The 25,404-nt window shown below is 40.4% G+C and overlaps 1 protein-coding gene across 1 annotated transcript in view; it reads left to right on the forward strand.

Annotated features, from left to right (window-relative positions):
• The window catches only part of SQLE (squalene epoxidase), a 767,303-nt gene that overhangs the window by 641,097 nt on the left and 100,802 nt on the right, over positions 1-25,404 (forward strand). The window lies entirely within an intron of this gene.

The raw sequence follows: 25,404 nt of genomic DNA on the forward strand, positions 1-25,404 counted from the left end.
AGTCCTGACCCCTTTTGAAAGAGCACAGTGAATTCCTTCTTTTTCCCTTTCTCCCCACCTCTCCAGGTCATCCCTGTGCCACTCAGTTGCTGCACTACTGATGATATTAAAGATGCCTTCTTTACCCAGGCACAGAAGCAACAGATGGAGCTGTTGGAAATCCCAGAGCACTCTGACATTAAGCAGATTGCACAGCCAGGAGCTGCATTTTTTAATGTGGAGCTTGACCCAGGAGCAAAACTTTTCCACAGAATAAAAAAGAGTTTTCCTTTGCAGTTTGGAAGGGAGGTCTTGGCCAGTGAAGCCATCCTTAATATTCCTGACAAGTCTGATTGGAGGCAGTGTCAGATCAGCAGAGAAGAGGAGACCCTACCTCACTGATTTCAGAAAGATTTTGAACCATTTGACTTTACTGTGGATGACTGACCTGAGAGACAGGCCCCCATCAAGGGCACAGGCAATCCCAACAGTTTTAGAAACTGCAACTGCTCTGAGACCTGTCTCTGTTGGGAACATTTCTATGGAATGTGCCCATAGCAATAGGCCTAAAAGTGAATAGTTTCTGGGGAAAGTCACATTCTAGGATGAACATTCTTTTAAAAGCATGCCTCTCATGTCTCCTTCCAAGCAGATTTTCCTAATCTACATTTTAAGAGACCATGAAATGAAATCAATTGCTTTTCTTCCCCGCCCCCTTCATCAGTGCAACATTCTCAACACCAATGCCTCCCAACTCTCCTGCCCAACCCACGCATGTATTTGAGACAGGGATTTTACTTCTCACACAGTAAGATTGTCATGATAGTTGTTAGTGTAGTTATTTCCCTAACTGCACCACTACTCTTTGTGGTGAGCTTCATATTTTGAGCCAGTCCTTCCGGTTCTCATCCCTATTGTCTCTGGGGATTATTATAATAATGTTTTTAATTTTTCTTAAAACCTATAGGTCAGTGAAACTATTCTGCATCTGTGTCTCTCCCTCTAACTTATTTCACTCAGCATAATATATTCCATGTCATTCATGTATAAGAACATTTCATGATTTCATCTCTCCTGACGGCTGCATAATATTCCATTGTCTATGTACCACAGTTTCTTTTTATTTTTTTCTTTATTTTAACATCTTGATTACAAATATTGAGTGTGATTAGGTTTCAGTCATGTAAAGAACACCCTCCTTCACCAGTGCAACATTCCCCCAAATGTCCCAAATCTCCCTCCATCCACCCCACCCCCACCTGTACTCCAGACAGGCTTTCCAGTCAATTGCTTTTTTTTTTTTTTTTTTTTTTTTTTTTTTTTGGTTTTTGGTTTTTGGGTCACACCCAAAAAACCCAGGGGTTACTCCTGGCTGTCTGCTCAGAAATAGCTCCTGGCAGGCACGGGGGACCATATGGGACACCGGGATTCGAACCAACCACCTTTGGTCCTGGATCAGCTGCTTGCAAGGCAAACGCCGCTGTGCTATCTCTCTGGGCCCTACATCTTAGCTTTTAAGTAATTGTTGCTAGACGTTTTTTTTCCCATTTGTCCCCAGTAAAGCAACATCATCTTCCCATCCCTGGATAGTGGGTCTCAAGTGAAGGCAGCAAAGTGACCACTATGGAAGAATTTGGACGGCAACTTGAAATATCTTCAAACTCAGAGCTCCCCCCACACACACACACACAATTCCAAAGAGTTTGGATGGTTAACACTCTCTTATGGAGGTAAGATTTCCTCAATTTAGTTCTAGGCTAATGGAAACCTAGAGAACAAGTGTGTGTGCGTATGTATGTATGTTTATATGTTCAGGGGAAGAGAGGTGCTGCTGAACTTTCCAGTCCTGGTACAATGCAAGAACAGAGAAGATTGATCCTCACCTTTGGGGGGCACTGAGACTCCAGTTATAGCAAAGAGTGGTTAAGGGATTAAATAATCTGAGCTCCCTAGCCAAGTGCTACCGGTTTGAGGGGCCAGAGCTGGTTGGGTCTCAGTTGTCTGTTAAATCTATTGACTTAGGGAAGTGGCCTGGATTTTCTTTTGTTTTTTTTTTGTTTGTTTGTTTTTCGGGCCACACCCGTTTGATGCTCAAGGGTTACTCCTGGCCAAGCGCTCAGAAATTGCCCCTGGCTTGGGGGGGACCATATGGGACGCCGGGGGATCGAACCGCGGTCCTTTCCTTGGCTAGCGCTTGCAAGGCAGACACCTTACCTCTAGCGCCACCTCGCCGGCCCCATGGCCTGGATTTTCTAATCAGCCTCTACATTCAGTCTCCTTCCACATCTCATTTTTACTTGAAGTATATATAAAATGGCTAGATTATCAAGCTACAACTCAGGAAAGGGAGGAAGAGGACTTTTGTTGTCTCGAGATCATTGTGGTCATATCACAAAACTTGGTAAGTAGAAATGTCCTAACGACGTGCTGCAATGTAGAATTGAAATCATATCTATGAAATGTTCAAATGGTATCCCATTAAAACCTATCAATAGATCTCACACTTTGAATCTGTGACTCGTGTCAATTTTTAAATTTTATCATTATCCACAAATATACAGGTTGCATAACTTTACATGTCGGACTCAGTTTGTTAAGAAAATGACTGCCAAATACCCGTCTGAGTAATGTTATTGCTTGTCACCAATTCTTTCAAATAGAAATTGTGTTCTGGGGCCAGAGAGATAGCATGGAGGTAAGGTGTTTGCCTTTCATGCAGAAGGTCATCAGTTCGAATCCGGCTTCCCATATGGTCCCTCGTGCCTGCCAGGAGCAATTTCTGAGCACGGAGCCAGGAGTTTCCCCTGAGCACTGCTGGGTGTGACTCAAAAACCACAAAAAAAAAAAAAAAAGAAAAAAAGAAAAGAAAAGAAAAAAAAAGAAATTGTGTTCCATAAAGGATTTAAAAAAAAAGGTCAGTTCAGTTTATAACTCAATTACAGAATCACTTTTTCTCCAAGATAATAATCTTATTTTGGCATGCAGAAGAAATACCTTTTGTGTGGTTTCTACTTAGTCACATAATAGTGTAAAACTGGCTGCTTCCCCCCCCCCCCCACTGTGAGTATATAGAGCAGGTGGAGAGAAGAGGGAATCACGGGGATGTAAAATATAATGACAAACAGGTCAGTGTCACTGCTGTCATTCATTCTAAAGAATTGAGAATTGTACCCACATTTGCTTTTGCACCATCAGTTAAAATGTCAGTGCAGAAAAAAAAAAGGACAAACAATATTTTAGTATTAATAGGGAAATAGTTTTGACCTTAAAGTTCTTGGGAACCCCCTGGATCATCCTTTGGCAACCACCAGTCTTAAGCAATAATTAGTGGTTAGCAGCTGGCTGGTGCAGCCTTAAAATCATTATTTGATTTGAGTTTAGTCTCAACGCTTTTCTGGACCTCATGGTTTCTGTAAAAGGGGGATAGTAATAGTATAATGTCACTAACTCAGAACTGTTATGAGAAGTATGTCATGATAAAAAAAAATGAAAGCACATATTTATAGATAAATCTCTAGGTAAATATAAACAATCAGACAACTTTCAGGGACTATCTCTGAGTATTTTTGGGGAACGGAGAATTCTTGGACACTGGTCATATTGTCAAGGAGACCATTTTCATGACCGTGCTAAGTCAAGTAAGAAAGGGAAGGAGATTTATCCTCACAGTATCCCTGCTCCAGTATAAAGAATCAGAAAGTCTCACTTCCATTTCTTTTTATGTACCCACTTTCTGGAACCTTTGGTCCCATCCAGCAACCCTACATTTCCAGGTTATTATTATTCTACTTTCCAAGATAACCACAGAAGAAAACCAATGAACTCTAGGGCTAAGCAGAGTTCTTGAGATTTGATGGAAAAAAAAAAGCACAACCATATGAAAAGCAGATTTGATAGATTGGACCTCATCAAAATGAAAAGCTTTTGCTCCATGAATGACTGTTCAAATGAAAGACTAGCTGCACATCGGAAGAAAACATTTATAAGTCACTTCTGTGCCACAGGACCTTCATCCAGAAGATAGACTTTCTCAAACATGAACAATAAAAGCCTATTAAAAAAAAACACTAAAGAGAAAATGTCAAGTGACAAGTACTTTCACTGAAGGAAGATGAAAATCAGAATACAAAATGGTGTTCAACATCATGGCCACAACGAAGCACAATGAAATGTCCTAGTAGCAACGTTATACTACAGACTGGTCAGATGTTACACTTAGAAGAAAAATAATGGGGCAGGAGAGATTGCATGGAGGTAAGGCATTTGCCTTTATGCAAAAGGACGGTGGTTCAAATCCTGACATCCCATATGGTCCCCAAAGCCTGCCAGGAGCGATTTCTGAGCGTAGAGCCAGAAGTAACTCCTGAGCGCTGCCGGGTGTGACCCAAAAACCAAAACCAAAAAAAAAAAAAAAAGAAGATAGTGAAATTACACAGAATCTTTTTTTTTTTTTGACAAGTGTAAGTGAATCTATTAGGGTGTTGAAATAAAGAGCAATTAGTAAATTAATCTCACCTGTGCACCAATCTCTAAGTTTCTTGTCAAGCTCAGAATAAATCCTAATTATGTTTTATAAGTTCTATCCCCCTACGGCATATTATCTGATCCCTCTTCCTTCCTGTTTCAGCTCTTGTATTTCTTGGATTTCTGGGTTTCTTATGATTCCTTGAAAGCCTCAGTTTTGTTTCATTTGAATTCCTTCTACCGGGGACATTTATTATCCATAATTTTGAATAATTGTCTTCATCACTCTGGTATTGATCAAATATGTCTTAGGAAGGTCTTTCTTGAGTACTCTATTCAAAAATAGTATCCACAGTCCCCTTACTACTCCCTTCACTTTATTTGCAACAATACATAAAATAAATACATAAACATTGATAGCACAGATATGCTTATTTATGTGCATATTATTAGTTGTATGTTGCCTATTTCCCTAAGTAAACTATAGCATTGATATCGGTAGAGTCTTTGCCTGTCATGCTCATCATTTCGTTTCCACATGCACGGGTTATGCTAGGGGCTCTTGAGTGAATATAAAAGTGGTGAATTGCTTTTGTCAAAGACTGATCTTCAATCCATTTTCTCAAGCCCTCCTTACATTTCTTGTAAACTTTTTAGGTATGGGGGGGAGATAATTCCATAAATATAAAGACCTCAAGTTGAGTCCCACCCTCTGACACTAAATTGTAATTCACATAAATCACATCAGTTTTGTATTTCCTCATTTGAACATTTGTCCTGAGAAACTCAGGTATTAACAAAGCTAGCAATATCTTTACTTAATCCTGCTCAGTTTCCTGGTTCCCATCTCAGCACTTGGTACTACAATCCACCCACGTGGCCAAGCAGAGAACCCAGATGAATCAGTCTTGGTACCTTCCTTCTTCACTGCCTCCACACCCAAATATTTGGCAAGTCTTAACTAGTTGAGTGGTAATTTTCTTCTGTGTCTTCTCTAGTCGTCATCATCTCTTGCCTAAACCATTGCAGTCACCTCCTCTAAATGGTCTTTGCCTCTCGTTATCTGATATAACAATTTTTCTATTCTGCAAGTTTATATCAGTTTCTTCCTTTAAAATTCTGAAATTAAACCTTTGTGGATTTTCAGATAAATAGCTAATGGGTGTGGGGAGCACACAATGTGGACCATTTAGCAGTGCCCCCGCTGCCCAATATCCACTAGATATTGAAGTACCTTTCTTTCCAGTTATGACAAAAATGTCTCCAGATATTGTCAGATCATGTTATGAAGGGACCAGAGTTCACCCTGACTGAAGATACACTAGTAGAAAAATCCTTTGAAGATCTAACTCATTTCATTTTTTTCATCTTTTTCCATCCAGGGTTTTGTTTTGGTTTGGTTTGGTTTTTGGGCCACACCCAGTGATGCTCAAGGGTTACTCCTGGCTATTCACTCAGAAATTGCTCCTGGTTTGGGGGACAATTTGGGACACTGGGGATTAAACCCAAGACCATTCTGCAAGGCAAACGCCCTACTCCTGCACTACTGATGCAGCCCTATCTTCCATGGTGCCTGACCTTTAGAAGGTATCTCCTGGGTGACTGCAAGATTAATTCCTTTGTGTAGGTCTGAGTAGATGTGGGTTAAAAATGTGGTGAGTGTTTTTATGAGGTATTGATGTGTGATGTTGATGTGATGTGTGATATTGTCCTTCTTGCTTTTCTTTCTTCCTGTAGGGACCCTGTGCTTCTCTATCTCTGAAGTCAAACTCTTGTTTCCAAGAATCCACTAGAGTGAACCACTGAAGTAAACATGATTGAACACTTGAGAAAAAATTTCAATCTAGATATTTCCACTTGGGATGATGCACTCAAAATGCTTGGTCTTTGGGTCGAGACCCCAAGAACTTAGCCAAAACCTTAGTTCTCAAAGTGGCACTGAAGTGGTAGAGACCCCCTAGAATGAGATAATGAAATCTGAATAGATAGTAGATTGGATGAATGAAGGATCCTTCAGAAACCCAGGTAGTGGATGAGAGCTCAGATCCTTGGCATGAGTGATATGGTGGAGGGGGAAATTTGGAGAAAAAAAAAAACTCAGAGAAAATATAACTAATGCCATATGAAGTTGAAGCTTAAATCAAGTTGATTTATTGAAAGTAAGGAAGTGCCAGAATTTCTGGCACACTTAACTTTCTGGCTTGAGATGAATAGCAAGGCTAAATAGCAAGGCCAAATCACTAATAGCTAATATTTATTGAGTGCTTATTATGGTTTTTCACTTAATCTTCATATTAGACAAAGAAAATGAAAACATTTTTTGGGTGATTCTCACAGCATCTAAGTGGTGAATGCAGTATAATGACAACATAAAACATACGCAACATTGTCAGGCATCTTTCCATAGCATCACACTGTTAATTTAATATTCACAACCACATGAGAAAAGCACCATGATTATAATCCCATTTTGTGGAGAAACAAAGACTGACTCTAAGTCTCCTGACTCAGAATTGGAAGACTTGAAATTTGAACTTGGAAAACCATGATGGTCATGTCTGTATATGTCATGTTTAAGCTGTGCTTCTGGGCCCAAACTTTTAACTATATTCTGCTATTCAGAGTCTTGGGTTTTCACAAAAGACCATGTGGCAAATGCAGTATTTAAGTAGGAATCAAAGAATGGTGAGAGTCCAAAATAGAAGAATGAGACAAAAGCTAGAAATGATTGGCTTTAGTCTAGTATTCACAACTGGTCTTAAGAGGGAGTCATTAGGTAGGAACTGACTAACATTCTATCTCTAAAAGTGGCACATCAATGTTGATCCAAAGATGTATAATTGAGAGAGGCAACTCTTTGTAAGATGTCTCTTAAAGGCATTAGACAACTCAAACATGCTAAGAGGAGAACAGGAAGAAGGAGAAAAAACATGTCACAAAAAGACCATAAAAAAGGATTGAGATTGTTTAACTTGGAAAAGTCTGAGGGGGAATAGAAGCGTTTCCAACACCCCAAAGACTGGGAATAAAACCAACCAATGGTTAGTATCTCTGGTATCTGTTTTGGACTATCAAAGTCTTCGAACTCAAAGCTTTTCCAGTTTGTGTCCCTACTACTATATCTCTCACAAAATAATCCCCTCCTAAGTATCATGAAGGGAGTAAATTTATTAGTACTAACAATAAAGACTCCTGTTGAGGTTTATATTATTTTTTGTTTTAGAAAACAAGATAAATAAAATTTTAGACTCAATATTGGATGATATTACAAATCATTTTCCAGTAATATTGATATATATTTAAGTTATGCAGGAAATGCTGTTAGTTTTTAACTTTTTAAGAAAGCTGCATGAACATTTTAAGAAAGCTCCATTTAAGAATAAAATTATGTGAAGTTTGCTTTAAAATGCTTCGGAAACAAATGGGTTGGAATGATTGAATGGAGCATGAAAAATTGCTGTCAAAATGTTGACAACTATTATCATGTTGTATTCTCTACCTTTTTCTGCTTTAAAATTTTTTATCACGAAAAGTAGCTCATTCATATACCATATATATATGAATTCATATACCATATACCATATATTCATATACCATAGATATTTTGATATACATTGCATATCTGACTCAATTTGACTGATTTCCTGTTGACCCATTTTATTTAAGTCAGCCACATACAAGTGTAAAAGCAGAGCCTTCCCTCCAACTATCTCTGTATTTGCTGGGCAAAGCAGGGAACACTCTAAAGAATCTTTCTTTGGGGCCCGGAGAGATAGCACAGCGGCGTTTTCCTTGCAAGCAGCCGATCCAGGACCTAAGGTGGTTGGTTCGAATCCCGGCATCCCATATGGTCCCCCGTGCCTGCCAGGAGCTATTTCTGAGCAGACAGCCAGGAGTAACCCCTGAGCACTGCCGAGTGTGGCCCAAAAACAAAAACAAAAACAAAACAAAACAAAACATAAAAAGAATCTTTCTTTGTCTTTGTTCATACTATTAATCATATTCACAGGCTTCTGGCTGTGCACATTTGGCCTTAGAGCTGAGTGCTTCAAAATGTCAAATTTAGAATGGCCCCAATTATATGGAATAAGTCAGCCATAGGATTTGAAACCTCAAACATTTAGCAATGACTTATGAAAATGCCTCCTGGGTCAGTCCTCCTCTACATTCAAGACTTAGTGACTTGCACAAAGCTTACATTTAGTTGCCACTTGGATACTTTAATAAACTAATAAACTACAAATAGAAATTCTTGTTTCTTTATATACAAGTGTGTATCATAACCTTCAAATTAGATGTGAATATGCATATAAACACATATTTACTTATATTTTTAAAAAGAAACTGTAGAAGAATTAACTCCAAAACTAATGAACATGGTTATCACAGAGGGAAAGGAGAGGGAAGGGAACAGGGCTAAGAATTAGAACTGAAATTTCTTTTGACAGTACTGACAATTCAATAACTTTTACAAACTATTTTACTATGCATAAATTGTATTTTTAAACAATTTTTTACAAAACAAAGGGAGGAAATTTAGATGGCATCAAAGTCAGTATATTGACTCTCACTTTTTCTTCGTCGAATGTGTGGCAGTGACTTAGGAATATTTTGGGCTATTACAACTGAAGAATAATACCAGTTCTAAGTGAGCAAACAGTAGAAGCTCCAGTTCACAAGAATATTCATTCCCACAAGAAATCAATTAGCCATGGGGAGTATGAATCAAGTGGTAAAGCACATGCTTTGGCATGAGCAAGATCATGGGCTTATCCTTAGCCCTGTATTACCCCCAGAGCTTCTCTGGGAGAGGCCACCACAACACACAATGAGAGAATTATCCTACCCAAGATAATTTTGAAGTTGAGAAATCCTGCCCAAGAATAATACATTGTAATGGCTAAAATTAGAGCCAAAATCTACCTTTCCCAAGGTCACAATTTCAAAGTTTCAGAAACAATATAACTCTTATCCTAATGAGATTTGAAATGTTTGTGGGTAGATTATAATGAAAGTGAATAAAAAATATTGTCATGGGAATACTAGGCCTTGAGCAGGAATATATGGGAGAAATGAGGAGCTAAGGGATTGCGAACAGGAAAGGTGGGGTATGGACCAAACACCTCTAGCTGTGCTGGCATGGAAGGTGTCTGTCTGGCCTCCACCTTTTCCCAACAGGAGTCAGTATTTAAACCCTGCTTGCATTCTGCTGAATCTAATAACTCTTCTTCAGCTCAGACTCTGCCTCTACCTTCAGAGGCTCTTTGCCCTCTTAGTTCAAGTTAATGACCAAAGCATGAGAGAGATTCTTAGAAAGAGAGTCAGGGAGGAGAAGAGAGGGTAGCTCTGTTCTGAGCGTCCTCCAGATGAGATCAGGACCAAAATGCTACAGGGTCATGTGCAGAAACACCTCACACTCAGTCAAAAGAATAATCTTTGTCTCCCAGAGGTCGTATTTACTGCTCTGTAGTATTGAAATCTTGGTTAGGAGCCTTTGACAGTTTGGGCTTAGCTTTGGGGATTTTGGTTTGTTGGCTTTTTGTTTTGTTTAAGTGTTTTTTTGGTTTGGGGCCACACCCAACAATGTTCAGGGGTTACTCCTGACTCTACACTTAGGTATTAATCTTTGTTATGCTCTTTGTGAAGATCAAATGGGGTGCCAGGGATTGAATCAGGGTCAGCCACATGCAAGGCAAGTGCCCTATTTACTGTGTCTCTGGCCTGGCTTTTAATAAATCTATTAAATTAATCTTTTTTTTCGGGCCACACCCATTTGATGCTCAGGGGTTACTCCTGGCTAAGCACTCAGAAATTGCCCCTGGCTTGGGGGGGCCATATAGGATGCCGGGGGATCTACCGCAGTCCTTCCTTGGCTAGAGCTTGCAAGGCAGACACCTTACCTCTAGCGCCACCTTGCCGTCCCCCTATTAAATTAATCTTAAGAGGTTGTTTTTTTTGTTTTGTTTTGTTTTTAAACATTCCACCCATCTTTCCCAGATGTGCCAAGTCCTGAAGAGCATCACTGTCCCCAACTGAGTAACTTTCACATTTGCTTGCCACACACACTTTCTTTTTTTGCTTTGATAGCACTTTCCTCAATATCTTTTGGGAAACTGATCTCTCTCTGCTCTTCATTGTAGCCGTGATGATGGCTCCACATTATGGTTGTCAAATGACTTAAACTAGTCCCAATTTAGGTCCAACTCCCGGGGAATTATGACTATCATGATTGGATAGTGGCCATCCAATCAGGATCTCCTTTGAGATTTTGTGTATACGTGCTGGAGGAAGACACAGAATGATGAAGTTTATCTGAGAATAAATCCAGAAGCAAATGTGGGAGGAAGAGAGAGCATCCGATGTAACTATTAGAGCCTCATTTAGGAGGGGTGGGTTTAAAGACCACTAGTGAAATTTAATATTTTTCCCAAAACCTTTCTTAAACACCACTTTCCAGTTTTCTCTGTCAGACATCAGAAAAGATAAGTAAAGACAGAATTAAGAATTCAATCTTAGGGCCCGGAGAGATAGCACAGTGGCGTTTGCCTTGCAAATGACTGATCCAGGACCAAAGGTGGTTGGTTCAAATCCCGGTGTCCCATAGGGTCCCCCGTGCCTGCCAGGAGCTATTTCTGAGCAGACAGCCAGGAGTAACCCCTGAGCAATGCCGGGTGTGACCCAAAAACCAAAAAAAAAAAAAAAAAAAAAGAATTCTATCTTAATTAAAAGCCTCATATCTTAGGGGGCAGGGTGCATATCCAGAAATGCTTAGGACGTATTCCTGGCTCCGCGCTTATACATTAATCCTAGTGGGACTCCAGATACCATATGGAGTGCTAGTGATCAAATCTGGGTCAGCTGTGTGCAAGACAACTTTTGCTTCTTATCTCTAAGCCTTTATTCAGATACTTAAAATAATTGCAAAATGGATTGAGACATTGGTCAAGGCTGATCTTTATAGCGATCAGTCAATAAACTTTTAAGCTTAAACCTGGGACAAACCATATCTTGATGATTATTTACATATGAAACATATTAGAAATAACTTACATGGAGTTTTTGGGGACAATCTTAATGCTTTGTAAATAAGTGTCAGGCCCAACAACAACAAAAAAGTCTTTGACCCAGAAAAGGCAGTTATGGGCTTACATTTTACCCTTCCAAGTTCTTTGAAACCATTTCATTCCCCTATAGGGCGTTAAATTTGAAATGTTGATTCAGATAACAAGGCAAGTCTTCCTTAAGAAAAAAAGTCAAAGGCCATAAGACAGTCAGCTAGGGAGAGTGGAAGAGGATAGAGCCAGGGTTGCCTGATGGACCCACCAAGTAATTACTGTGAAGGGTCTTCCTTGCTCCTTGATTTAGTCTTGACCTGGGCCAGCAAGTTGTGTGCTTGCTTTTCAAAACCTCTTTCAAATGGGAATTTCATTGCCCTTTTCCTGCGGGGCCATAAAATTGTGTATAAAAGTATTTGGAGGAGACCACTTTTCTTCCTTTCTAGGTATACCACCAGAAATCACTCCCAGCCCTGATTGCTTTCCACTCAAGAGTTTTTGGTCTTTGAAACTGACTCTAAGCAATTGGGATTTGGAATTTGACTTCCTTAGAGACATTAATAAGGAGGTATGTGTTTAAAAAAGGTAATGCCCATTAAACTGTGGACTCAAAGAGAGGATAATGACTGAAAGAGATTATAATTCACTGCTAATCCTTTCTCATATTTATTTATATATATTTATAATATTTATTGCCTTTTTTAAATGAACTTGGTAAGTATATTTCCAGCCTTCCTTGCCACTAAGTTCCCAACTTAAAACTAGCAAAAGTGGCAGAAACCACGTCTGGTGTCAAATCCTACCAAGGGCTCTTCATTTCCATTCCCACTCTGAACCCATTGCACCCATCAGTCATGTGTGATCCTGACAATGGTTAATCCAGGTTTCAGACTCTACCAACTACAAAATCAGCAAGCTGGAAGCTATAGTCTTTTCTCCTTGAGACTTTTCTCTATCCAGCAACCCTGTCTGAGATAATATAGAAATTGGAGTTGATCAAATTTACTGTACTAGTGGAAAGTACAAAAGTAGTATACAATTTGGGAAAGCCCCTCAAATAACGACTAAAGAGAAAAATGAGGATTAACAAAGATGAGAACTTTTTTATGTGTGGTTCTCTTGGAGATCTACTTGTTAATAAAACCTTCCTACTCAACATACTTGTACTCCTGAGAGTCCTGACCAGGGTCACAGAATATACCTGTAGTCTGGCATCATTAGTTAATATGACCCTTGGCTCCCAACTCTTTAGAAGATGTCTTAAATAAGGGGCAAACGGAGAACCCTTTTCAGTACACCCACTCATGGCGTTGAAGTTGCATGCCACCAATCTGCATACTTTATTGAAAAGATGGTCATAGACCACTTCTCCATTTTTGAACTTAGCATGCCTCTGACCCATTACAGGAAAAGAAAACTTCGGGTCTTTTGAGCTTTATGTTCCAAGCACCCATGAGTAAGGGTTGAACTCATTAACTGCAAAGGTGTCATCTAACTCCAGGATCTGGACGATATTTAAAACTTGGTTAAGTCTCAGGGTTAGAACAATAGGCAGCGCTTTTCATACAGCTGACCCAAGTTTTATCCCCAGAACACCATATGGTCCCCCAAGTATGGTCAGAAGTGTTCCCTGAGCACAGTGCCAGAAATAAGCCCTAAGCATTGAGGTTGTGACCCCCCAAAGAAAAATAAAAGAAAATTCAGGAAATCTTTTGCTTCTGTTTAGACCATAGAGAGCAATCTTCCTCAGAGAAAACTGAGAGGTATAGTTGCCCCACCAACTCAGATCTCCAGGATACCTTTCATTCCTATGTACTGTCCCAGCATGGAGACTTTCTTGTTCTAGATGCAGCAAGAATTGGAAAAAAGTATCAATAGAGAACTGGAAGAAGGTGCTGCTGAATTAGAATCTGGATCCTATAGATCTCTTCCAAGATCTATTGAAGCATCGAATCTAACTCGGAAAACCATCATGAGAATATGTGGAGATTTTGAAAAAAAAAATTATCTGATCTAAAATTATGAAGTTGTATTTTGTGGCCTGTTTCCATAACATTAAAATTATTTCCACATAAAAAAATACACTCAGAATTTCATCACACATTATGTCTCATTAATAGGTTTTCAGGCACACAACCAAAACTCAGTCTTTCTCTCAGAGAGTTGCCAGCACATCTCAGCTGCAATCTATAAACGTTAGCACTAACTTCTCACAGAAATGAAAAAAAAAAAAAAAAGCCCAGAAGTACCCTGTGTCTAATGACATTTCCCATTACATTTTCCTAAAGTCTAAACATCTGACTAGTGCTTCACTGTCTACAATTTCCTCTCTCATGAACTCTTCATCTTAAAGGCAAAGGAATTATGGATGGAGGTCAACACTGGTGGTGGTAATGGCCCTAATTCACTGTCACTAAACATCTAAAATACAACTATGAAAGACTTTAATTCGCAATGGTCTCAATAAAAAAAGAAACATTTTGAAAATAAAGCTGAAGAAATTAAAACTCAGGCCAAACGGCTCTCGAAAATCACACAACTTATTAAGCAGCAATGGAAAGTGGAAATGGAAAGCCAATGCTAAGTAACTTCTAGCCCAAATGATTTTTTCATTAAAATACACAAATTCTTGTGGGCCAGAGTGATGGCACAGTAGTAGGGCATTTGCCTTGCATGTGGACAGACCTGTGTTTGATCCCCAGCATCCCATATGGCCCCCCGCCCAACCCTGCCAGTAGTAGTTTCTGAGTGCAGAGGCAGAAATAACCCCTAAGAGCCTCCAGGTATGCTCTCCCCACAAAATAAAACCATCCCAATTCTTTATAAAATCTAAGTCCCATTTGGGCTTATCATCAGAGCTACTTTCCAGTTTGATAAGAAATGTATTCAGGCCCCCAAAATACTAATCCTAGCTTCTCTGTACTACAGCAACTTTTTAACTTTAAGTCCTGTACAGAAGAAAAAAACACCAATCATGGATCCAATTAATATTCTTCAAGTAATCAACAGAACTAAGAAGAATTTCAAAATGTAGGTGCTATTTAGCCTAGTCTATGCCTACTGCTTAACTCTGTTAGAGCTCTGTGGAAGAGTGTACTTTCCCTCCCAGCTGTTGACTGCCAACTGTTAACTGTCAGAGTGGCCTAACTGATGTCATCCCTGGAACATCATGTGACTTGCTTGGGCCAATGAAATGTGAACAGGATGTGTCAGCTTTGGCCAATGAAATGTGAACAGAATGTGTCAGCTTCGGCCAATGAAATGTGAACAGAATATATCACATATAGAGAGACTCTTCCCAATATCCTCTTTCTAATAAAATTGAAGCTAGGAAAATGACGCTTCAGTTAACTTATAACAACCAAGTCATATGAGGGAAAAATAAATTATTTTGTTTTATAATTGTTATAAATCACTAAGCTTTGGGGGATCGTTTGTGATTACAACATAATTGTGCAATTGTACCATTATGTTAGAAATATTTATCAATTCCCAGGTCATTTGAGAGTAGGTATAATTATTTTGTTGTTATTGTTTGGTTTTAAACCTGGTTTTGGTTTTAGGCCAAAGCCAGCAGTGCTCAGGGGTTACTCTGGCTCTGCATTCAGAAATTACTCCTGGCAGTCTCAGGACCATGAGGGATGCCAGAGATTAAACCTGAGTTGGCCACATGCAAGGCAAACATCCTACCCAGTGTGCTATTGCTCCAGCTCAGGTATACTATTTTAATCCCATAACCCAGCAGTGTACCTAGCATACAATAGGTAACAAATCTTTGATGACTGGTTGGACTGATGAAAGGAGGGATGATAAGTAGATAAATGGGTGCTGTGGAGGAGAGGCAGAAAGGGAAAAAGAGGGACAGGATGGGAAATTGCTATAAGAATCTAATTAGGGGGCCGGTGAGGTGGCGCTAGAGGTAAGGTGTCTGCCTTGCAAGCGCTAGCCAAGGAAGGACTGTGGTTCGATCCCCCAGCGTCTCATATGGTCCCCCCAAGCCAGGGGCAATTTCTGAGCGCTTAGCCAGGAGTAACCCCTGAGCATCAAACGGGTGTGGCCCAAGAAAACAAAACAAAACAAAAAAAGTAAGAATCTAATTAGACCTTCTCCTGTACCTACTGAAAAAATAGAAGGTACCTTAAGACAAACAAAGGGACTTTATAAAACTCTAAAGTAGCTAGCTTTTTTTTTTTTACCTTTTTACCAACTTCCTAATAAAGGGTAAATTTTGAAAAACAACTTCCAGTCAGCTCATCATCAGCAAATGAAATCCTAACTTCACTTTTCTCCACATTAAGTCCATATGTTCATATTAGCTGACATGCCTTCTAGTTGCATAATTAGCTGCCAGACATACATGCAATCTATCTGCAAGCAAGTCATCCTATATGCATGTACAACTGTGGTAACAATGCATCGCACAATTCCTGCCCAATGCTTAAGTATATTCGTTTCCTTACTTAGCACTCTCCTTAAGAAAGCCTCACCCCAGAACTCAGTGTGATTTCTCTCAAGAGTATCCACACCCACGCCTCAACTGTATGATGTCCCTTTAGTAAATCTATTTTCTTTCTGAAAAGGATACTAACAAGGCCTCAGCCCTGCATCCCAGCTCCAATGCAGCAAATTCAAAATGAAGAAGCACAAATTCCTCAGGATAGAGCTGTGTATTAGCAATGTTCACATACCACTCAGCACTTGAATTTCATCACGTCCGTTGCTATCAAAATAAACACATAGGACATGGCTTACATCTCACACAGGAATTATTTGTTTGCCCAACACTGAAATCTACATATGTCAAATAGCATCACTAGGTCTTGCTATATCATCAATTTCTAGGACACAATAGCCCGATCTGCTCTGTTCCCAGTCCATTCCATATGACTGACCCTTGCACCCACCATGCCCTTAAGTATAGGAGAAAGCAAGTTCTGGTCTAAAGCATTCACCAAGACAACCCTATGTTGGTCTTTTTTTGTTTGTTTGTTTGTTTGTTTGTTTTTGTTTTGGGTCCACACCCAGTAACGCTCAGGGTTTACTCCTGGTTCTGCACTCAGAAATTGCTCCCGGCTTGGGGAACCATATGGGATGTGGGAGGATCTAACTGTGGTCCATCCTAGGCTAGCATGTGCAAGGCAGATGCCTTAAGCCCTGCGCCACCACTCCAGCCCCAATGTTGGTCTTTTCTGACTTTCACTCCTTTCTGAATTTTTTCATGGTTTAAGACTAGCTTTTCTGCTAGGTAATTTGTTTTTATTATTTGTATGTGGTTTTATGTGTGTGTGTTTGTTTGTTTGTTTTTTGTTTGGGGCCACACCCAGCAGCACTAAGGGGTTACTCCTGACTTTGTGCTCAGAAATTCCTCCTGGCAGGTTCCAGGGACCATATGGGATGCTGGGATCAAACCTAAGTTGACTGTGATCAAGGCAAACACTCTATTCTCTGTGCTATTGCTCAGCGCCCAATGTACAGTTTTTGTTTGTTTGGTTGGTTGGTTTGGTTGGTCTGATTTAGTTTGGTTTTAGGGCCACATCTAGTGATACCCAGGAGTTATTCCTGGCTCTGCACTCTTGGCGGTGCATGGAGTACCAAAAGAGATTCTGGGGATCGAACCTGGGTGACATGCAAGACAAATGCCCTTGCCTGCTATATCACACTGACTTCCAAAAGCACAGTGTTTATCACCAGAAAGCCCATAATCAAATCATGATTACACTATACGGCCCTTATGCTATGAGGAACTCTGGCAGTTCAGTGGCCTTAGAACATTGTTCTAAATTGAAAAGAGCCCCCCCCCCCACACACACACCACTATCATCACCAACACAAAGAAGCCATCTTTGAATACAGGCTGTGCTGGCTGAGTGATCTCTTCAAGCCCTTTGAATTTTCTGTAGAGCAGCCTAAGCTGTGACTCTGACCAAAAATAACTGGTGAAGCCCCAGCCTGAGAATCTGAATATGCAAGTTGAGAAACTGAGACTTTTCTATTTGCACCTCCTCTAGCCCTAACAGACTGGTGGATTTCTCTAGAACTATCATGAAAAACCCAACAGGTAGTATCTAGGGCATGTCAGCAGTCCCTCTCTGCATCCTAAAAGTCTTTTCAAAAGGTCTCTCTGCCTGGCACCTGCCGCTTAAACACAGCCAAAGAAGTTTTGTTTGCTTTTCTGAGGGGGAGAGGTGACAAATCACAACCTATAGGACCTCCTGCCAACACCATTGTGGTCTCTGACATTTTGTTCCCAGTCCTGTCCCCATTAAATGGGCTTTGGCTTTCCTGTGAGGAATGTTGCTGACAAAAACAATATGGAACTACACGAGTATTGTCACTGAACAGCACAATGCCACGCTCATCCCCAGTTTTTACACCAGGACCTAAAGTTTGCAGACAGATGCTCAAAATGAACCCCTTTTCTGAAACAGCCCACCAAGTTTCCAGTATGATTACCATACACTGTAAGTTGCACTTTAAAAAAAAACGAACATAGACCCCCAGTTAACATCATGTACGAAGGTAAAATCTAAATAGATTAAAGACCTTGATATCAGACCTGAGACCATAAGGTATATAGAACGACACATAGGTAAAACACTCCATGACATTGAGACTAAAGGCATCTTCAAGGAGAAAACTGCACTTTCCAAGCAAGTGGAAGCAGAGATAAACAGATGGGAATACATTAAACTGAGAAGCTTCTGCACCTCAAAAGAAATAGTGCCCAGGATACAAGAGTCACCCACCGTGTGGGAGAAACTCATAATAAGGGGCTAATATCCAAAATATACAGGGCACTGACAGAACTTTACAAGAAAAAAATCTAATCCCATCAAAAAATGGGGAGAATTGGGGCCGGGCGGTGGCGCTGGAGGTAAGGTGCCTGCCTTACCTGCGCTAGCCTAGGAGACGGACCGTGGTTCGATCCCCCGGCGTCCCATATGGTCCCCCAAGCCAGGAGCGACTTCTGAGCGCATAGCCAGGAGTAACCCCTGAGCGTTACCGGGTGTGGCCCAAAAACCAAAAAAAAAAAAAAAAAAAATGGGGAGAAGAAATGAATAGACACTTTGATAAAAAAAAAAAAAAAAAGAAATACAAATGACCAAAAGGCACATGAAAAAATGCTCCTCATCACTAATCATCAGGGAGATGCAAAACAAAACAACGATGAGATACCATCTCACAACACAGAGATTGGCACACATCACAAAGAATGAGAACAATCAGTGCTGGCGGGGATGTGGAGAGAAAGGAACTCTTATCCACTGCTGGTGGGAATGCCGTCTAATCCAACCTCTGTGGAAAGCGATATGGAGATTCCTCCAAGAATTGGAAATTGAGCTCCCATTCAACTCAGCTAGTCCACTCCTAGGGATATACCCTAGGAATACAAGAATACAATACAAAAACCCCTTTCTCACACCTATATTTATTGCAGCAGTATTCACAATAGCCAGGCTCTGGAAACAACCAAGATGCCCTTCAACAAACAAATGGCTAAAGAAACTGTGGTACATATACACAATGGAATATTATGCAGCTGTCAGGAGAGATGAAGTCATGAAATTTTCCTATACATGGATGTACATGGAATCTATCATGCTGAGTGAAAGAAGTCAGAGGTAGAGAGAGAGAGACACAGAATAGACTCACTCATCTATGGGTTTTAAGAAAATAAAAAGTCATTTTTGCAACAATCCTCAGAAACAATGAGAGAAGGGCTGGAACTTCCAGCTCACTCCATGAAGCTCACCACAAAGAGTGGTGAGTGCAGTTATAGAAATAACTACACAGAGAACTACCATAATCATGTGAATGAATGAGGGAACTGGAAAGCCTGTCTAGAGTACAGGTGGGGGTGGGGTGGGATGGAGGGAGATTTGGGACATTGGTGGTGGGAATGTTGCACCGGTGAAGGGGATGTTATTTACATGACTGAAACCTAATCACAATCATATTTGTAATCAAGATGTTTAAATAAAGAAAAACGTTTTAAAAAAAATTTAAAACTTACACTGAGAGGCCTGGAGAGATAGCACAGCAGTGTTTGCCTTGCAAGCAGCCGATCCAGGACCAAAGGTGGTTGGTTCGAATCCCGGTGTCCCATATGGTCCCCCTTGCCTGCCAGGAGCTATTTCTGAGCAGACAGCCAGGAGTAACCCCTGAGCAAATCTGGGTGTGGCCCAAAAACAAAAACAAACAAACAAAAAAAAAGTTGCACTGTAAGCATAAGTTGCCAGTATCTCTCTCTTTCCTTCCCCTTTCCTCCCTCTATCTCTTTCCTCTGCCTTTCTCTTTCACCATCACCTTCTCTCTCCCTCCTCCTCTCACTCTTAACTCTCCTCTCTCCCTGCCTCCCTCCTTTCTCTCCTTCCTCCTCACACCTCTCTGAACTTCTTTTTTTTGGGGGGGGGGGGTGGGGAATAGATACACCCTGTGGCAGTGCTCAGCTGTTACTCCTGGCTCTGCACTCAGAAATCGCTCCTGGCAGACTTGGGAGACCATCTGGGATGCCGGGAATTGAACCCGGTTCATTCTAGGTTGGCCATGTGCATGGCAAATGCCCTACTGCTGTGCTATTGTTCCAGCCCCCTCTTGAACTCCTGTCTTAACTCCTTTGCACAGACCACATCCACTATGAGCATTCTGTGTCCAATAGCTGGTTAAAGTGCTCTGTGCCTTACCAGTGAGCATTGTTTCACCTTCCGTGGCCCCCTGCCCAAAAAAGACAATGCCCTATACCAGCTGAGAAGTAGTGAAGATTCTAGTGGTGACAGGTGAAAGGATGAAAAGATATGGCCGGTTATCTCTCTAAAGATTCTTTCTTATAAGAGCTTGTTCAACTTAAATTTCCAGTGACTTCACTGGAAACTTTGATTCATGGCAATGTTTTCTTTGAGGAGACAAGTGCAAATGAAATCAGTAGTTCCAAGAAAAGCAGTTTTATTATTTGTTTCTATCTCACCATTATAAAGTAATTCAGTTCTTAGAAACATGGAGATATACTAGAAGTTCTGTCAGGTGTGTCTGGCACACTGGGGATAGGGAGAAAAGCAAACCCAATGTGTTTCCCATATGCCTGACCCTGTTTTCAGCATGTCCAAAAGATTAACTTCTGTCATCTTTCCACCAACCCCATTCTATAATCTTGAATAATTATTCCCCTATTTCCACCGAGGAAATAGAGGCATGTAGAAGTTACATACCTGAGAGGCATATTTGCCAGGTGGTTACAAATGACAAAGTTGAATATCAGATGACAGTGTTATCTAATTGAAGAACCAAAGTCTCATCCAGAAGTCTAATTCTCTACTTAAACTCTCAGAAATCCTAGGGAAATATTATTACTATTTCCCAGATGAGAAAACTAAGACTCAAAAGACAGAGTGACTTAACCAATACCCCAGAGCTAGCGAGCCTGGATTGAAGGCTGAGTTGGAATTTCTCTTTAAAGGTCTGCTTTACAATAGAAAGTTTTTACTTTCTTTGTTTTGAGTTTTTCTTGTTTGAGTCCACCAATGTCCAGGAGTTACTCCTGACTTTGCACTCAGGAATTACCCCTGGGATAGATGCTGAGAATCAAACCTGGGCCAGCTGCACAGAAGGCAAGCACCCTACTCTCTGTAATATCTTCTCTGCCCATATTAGTCTGAGGATAGAAGAAATTGTGTCTGTTTCTAGCACGCTTATTATAGCAGGACACCATGTTGCAAGTGGATCTGCACAAAGGAATTTGTGTACCGGTACTGTCCCCATAACTAGCTACCTTCTGGTGTCCAGCACCTGGTCAGGGCTCCTTCTATTATTGCGCCATGACTTATTTTTGTTCATCCAGCTAGCTCTATTGTTTTAGCATCACTTTTATCTCCTTTGCAGAGTAACTCGCACAAAGTAATTTTCACATAACATTCATGAATTTGAGAGAGGAAAAAAAGACTAACCACTATACAATGATGTACAGCAATTTTTGTGTTTTGAGTCACAGATTAGAGGGAAAACTAAGAAGAGTCTCAGATCTGCCTGGTTCCTTGCATTCAGGTTGAGTGTCTTCTGGACAATGATGTCCCAAGTCACAGACCATTGGAGTCTAGATTACTGCACTGGCTTTTTAGCTGGCTCTTCTTCATCCAGAAACTTCTGCAAGCTGTGAGAATCAAATATGTCTCCATCTTTTCATATAAGTGCCTCAGACTTCTTCCCCAGGATCAATAAAATCCACTGTCTTATCCTACTGATAAATTCAAGGAAATAGTGAGTTAAATGTGGGTAAGTCCGGTGGAGGTATTAATTAGGCAGTATAATTAGAGACTGTTGAAAGAGCTGACCTATAAACTACTGATAAAGGGGCTGCCTGTAGAACTAAATGCATATAATTAGAGGTAAAACGTCTTTTCTCTTTCTTTCTACTTCTCAAGCCCAAACCTGCTCATTCTAATGTTTCCTCCTCATTTTATTTTACTTACAAACCCTAGGGACTTGGCTAGCTGCCTTCTCCTTGGCAGCTCTCTCCTACTCTACTCCTACCACCTCCTTATCTTCTCCTCCACCTTATTGCCTCATTCGCCAAAGATAAGTCCACATGGCTTAAGTTTTTCAGAATACAGGGTGACAGAAACAACAAATACAGTTAACCACCCTATATATTGTAAGTCTGCAGACTTCTTATGGGTCCTTGTTTTTGTTTTGGTTTTGGTTTTGGTTTTTGGCCACACCCGGCGGTGCTCAGGGGTTACTCCTGGCTGTCTGCTCAGAAATAGCTCCTGGCAGGCACAGAGGACCATATGGGACACCGGGATTCGAACCAACCACCTTTGGTCCTAGATCGGCTGCTTTGCAAGGCAAACGTCGCTGTGCTATCTCTCCGGGCCCGGGTCCTTGTTTTTAAACTCTTGACTCCCTCTCTGTGCTGACCATAAACTCTTTTGTGTTCTAAGACTCAATTCTGAAGGCAGCTCATCCACTGTACTTTTTTTTGTTTTGGGTTCACACCCAGCAGCACTCAGGGGTTCCTCCTGGCTCTACGCTCAGAAATCACTCCTGGCAGGCTCGGGGAACCATATGGGATGCCGGGGTTCAAACACCCTACCTCCATGCTATCTTTCCACCACCTTACTGGACACTTCCTTGACCTGACTTCCACCATGGATGATCTTTTCATCAACTTCAACTTGCAACTCACACCCCCACGAAAATCCCTTCTTTTCCCCCTGTGCTCAGAATAACTCTGGGTTATCTGCACCTCTGTGATGTGGGCTTTGCTTCCCAAATTTCTTTTTTTTTTTTTGGTTTTTGGTTTTTGGGCCACACCCGATGACGCTCAGGGGTTACTCCTGGCTATGCGCTCAGAAATTGCCCCTGGCTTGGGGGGACCATATGGGATGCCGGGGGATCGAACCGCGGTCCATCCTATGCTAGCGCTTGCAAGGCAGACACCTTACCTCTAGCGCCACCTTCCCGGCCCCTGCTTCCCAAATTTCAATTTCTCTGTACCATGATCTTCCTCCTGAACTCCAATCCAACCTGTCCTCCTGGCTGTGCTTTGAAGAGTTCTAAATCTTCCCACCTCTGTGCTTTTCACATGATTAGTGCTTCTCCCCTAGAACATTCTCATCTATAAATCTGATTCTTTCTCATCTATGGTCTCAGATGAAATGAAACTCAACAACATCTTCCTGAATCATTTTATCCAAGAAAAAAGATTCCCTCACTCTAATCATTATTTATCATATTCCCCTAGTCTATTTTGTCACAGCACTTAGCTCCGATAAGAAAGTATCTTGGGGCCAGCATGATAGCACAGTGGGTAGGGCATGCATCCTTGCATAAGGTCAACCCAAGTTCGATCCCTGGTATCACATATGTTCCTTCCAGCACCACCAGTAATGATCCCTGAACACCAATCCAGGAGTAACACCTGATCATTACCTTGTATGCCCTCCCGCAAAGAAAGCATCTTGCTTTTCTGTAAGTTTCTCTTACTTGTCTATCTTTACCTCTAAAAGCTCCACAGAAGGGCTAAAACAGTGTCTATCAAACCTTCTATTATCTCCCAAAGAAAACATAAGAAAAGTCTGAAATATTTATAAAATGAAAGACTGTGCTCTAATTTCTCACCTGAGTTTACTATTCAGTCCATTTCAATTGCATCCTGCTCAAAGAAATCATCATTGACCTTATTCTTCACCCGATATGCATTTCACCAAGGTTGCAGTCATTCTTTCATTATGTGTCTAATAGGAGACCACGTGGCAGGATTGAAATTTATGTTCAGGAGCAAGTTCATCAAATCCAAGGAGCCATTATATATCACTTCAGAAAGATTCTAATCTGATGGAACAACAGGAAAGTACATTTATGAGAGCGATTCCTCTGGTGAAGGGACGTTAACACTGGTAGTGGGATTAGTCTGGAATATTGCCTAAATCTCAACTATAAATAACCTTGTGAATCAGAGTGTTTCAATAATAATTTTAAAATGAGGGAGAAGTCTGCCAGAATATAGGGAATTGTGTAAGTGACAGATCAGAGAAACATTTCAGATAAGAGGACTCTGGCTAGATCTCCAAGGAAAGTTAATCAAAGTGTATGTAGTCAAGAGCTACATAAAAAAGAGGAAAACATTATATTTTAGGTATGTATGATGTATGATGGGCTGATCTAAACAGGCCTTGGACTCTGGGGGACTAATCGCTAGAAAGGAAATTTAGAAAGGAAGTTTGGTTCCTGTTTAGTTCTATTTCTGACAAATATGTGGTTTTGGGTATGATCTCTGAAATTTCTTACTAGTCTAGAGACTTTCTACACTCCATAACTGTTCAGTCTCTGTACTCACTGTTCCCTAAAACCAATTTTCTGGATGTTCATTTTATGCCCTATAGAACACTAAAATTTCTAAAAGATACAATTAGTGAAGAAAGCAATTTTCTACAAAGAATACCAATAGAAAAAAATATTCCATTCTAAAATTAGGCCAACAAAGCAGAGTAACAGAGTAGAATCTTTCTTCATGTATTGTTCTTGTCATCCCCATTTCATGTCAAGCTTAAGGCTGAAGACCCCACCTCCTATTTGTTTTGAGATCAGTCTTCTACTTTTTAGCTATATCATAATGGTCAACTAATTGGCAATTAATGAAACTTAGTTTATTTATTATCTGGAAAGAGACAAAGATTATTTTAGCAGAGGGGGGAAAGCATCCTTGTATAATAATGCATATATGCAAGCATATGCTCTCCAAAGGGTCTTAACACCATGGAAGAAATAAGGTTCACTAAAAGAGTTTAGTTTAGTCATTAATACAAACATTAATATTAATACAAACATAGCAAGTTTGGGAGAGGGACAAATCCAGTATTGCAATATATATATATACCTGAAAATTTAAGTTATTAATAAAGGATACTTACAAATACAAAGAAAAACAAAGAGTAAGCATAAATTGTGAAAGGAAACAGTTGTTGGTTTTAACAAAGATGTCTCAGTATTCATTATAAATATGTTTAAAAAACTAAATAAATGTATAAGTAAAGAAGTACTTAAAGGTATGATGATGCCCATGTAACATCAAATAGAAGCTACCAATAAAGAGATAGAAATTATTATAACAAGCCAAATGAATGTTCTGGAACTAAAAATTAAAATAAAAACACAATTAAAATGTAACTTGCTCTTTCAAGTCTGTGTTCTACCTTGATTATGTGTCTAGCTTGCTTGTCTCAGAAGCCTATGTTCTCTCTTGAACACATGCTTCTCTCCCCCTCATATCTAAGCAAGTTTTAGTAAAAGCTATCTTACGGAATGGTGGCAATAGAAAAGTATGTAGGGCACTTGCCTTGCACATGGTTGACTCTGGTTCAATTCTCGGCATCCCATTTGGTCTCCTGAGCACACCAGGAGTGATCCTTCA

Source organism: Suncus etruscus, chromosome 19, assembly GCF_024139225.1.
Source record: "Suncus etruscus isolate mSunEtr1 chromosome 19, mSunEtr1.pri.cur, whole genome shotgun sequence".
Classification (NCBI taxonomy): domain Eukaryota; kingdom Metazoa; phylum Chordata; class Mammalia; order Eulipotyphla; family Soricidae; genus Suncus; species Suncus etruscus.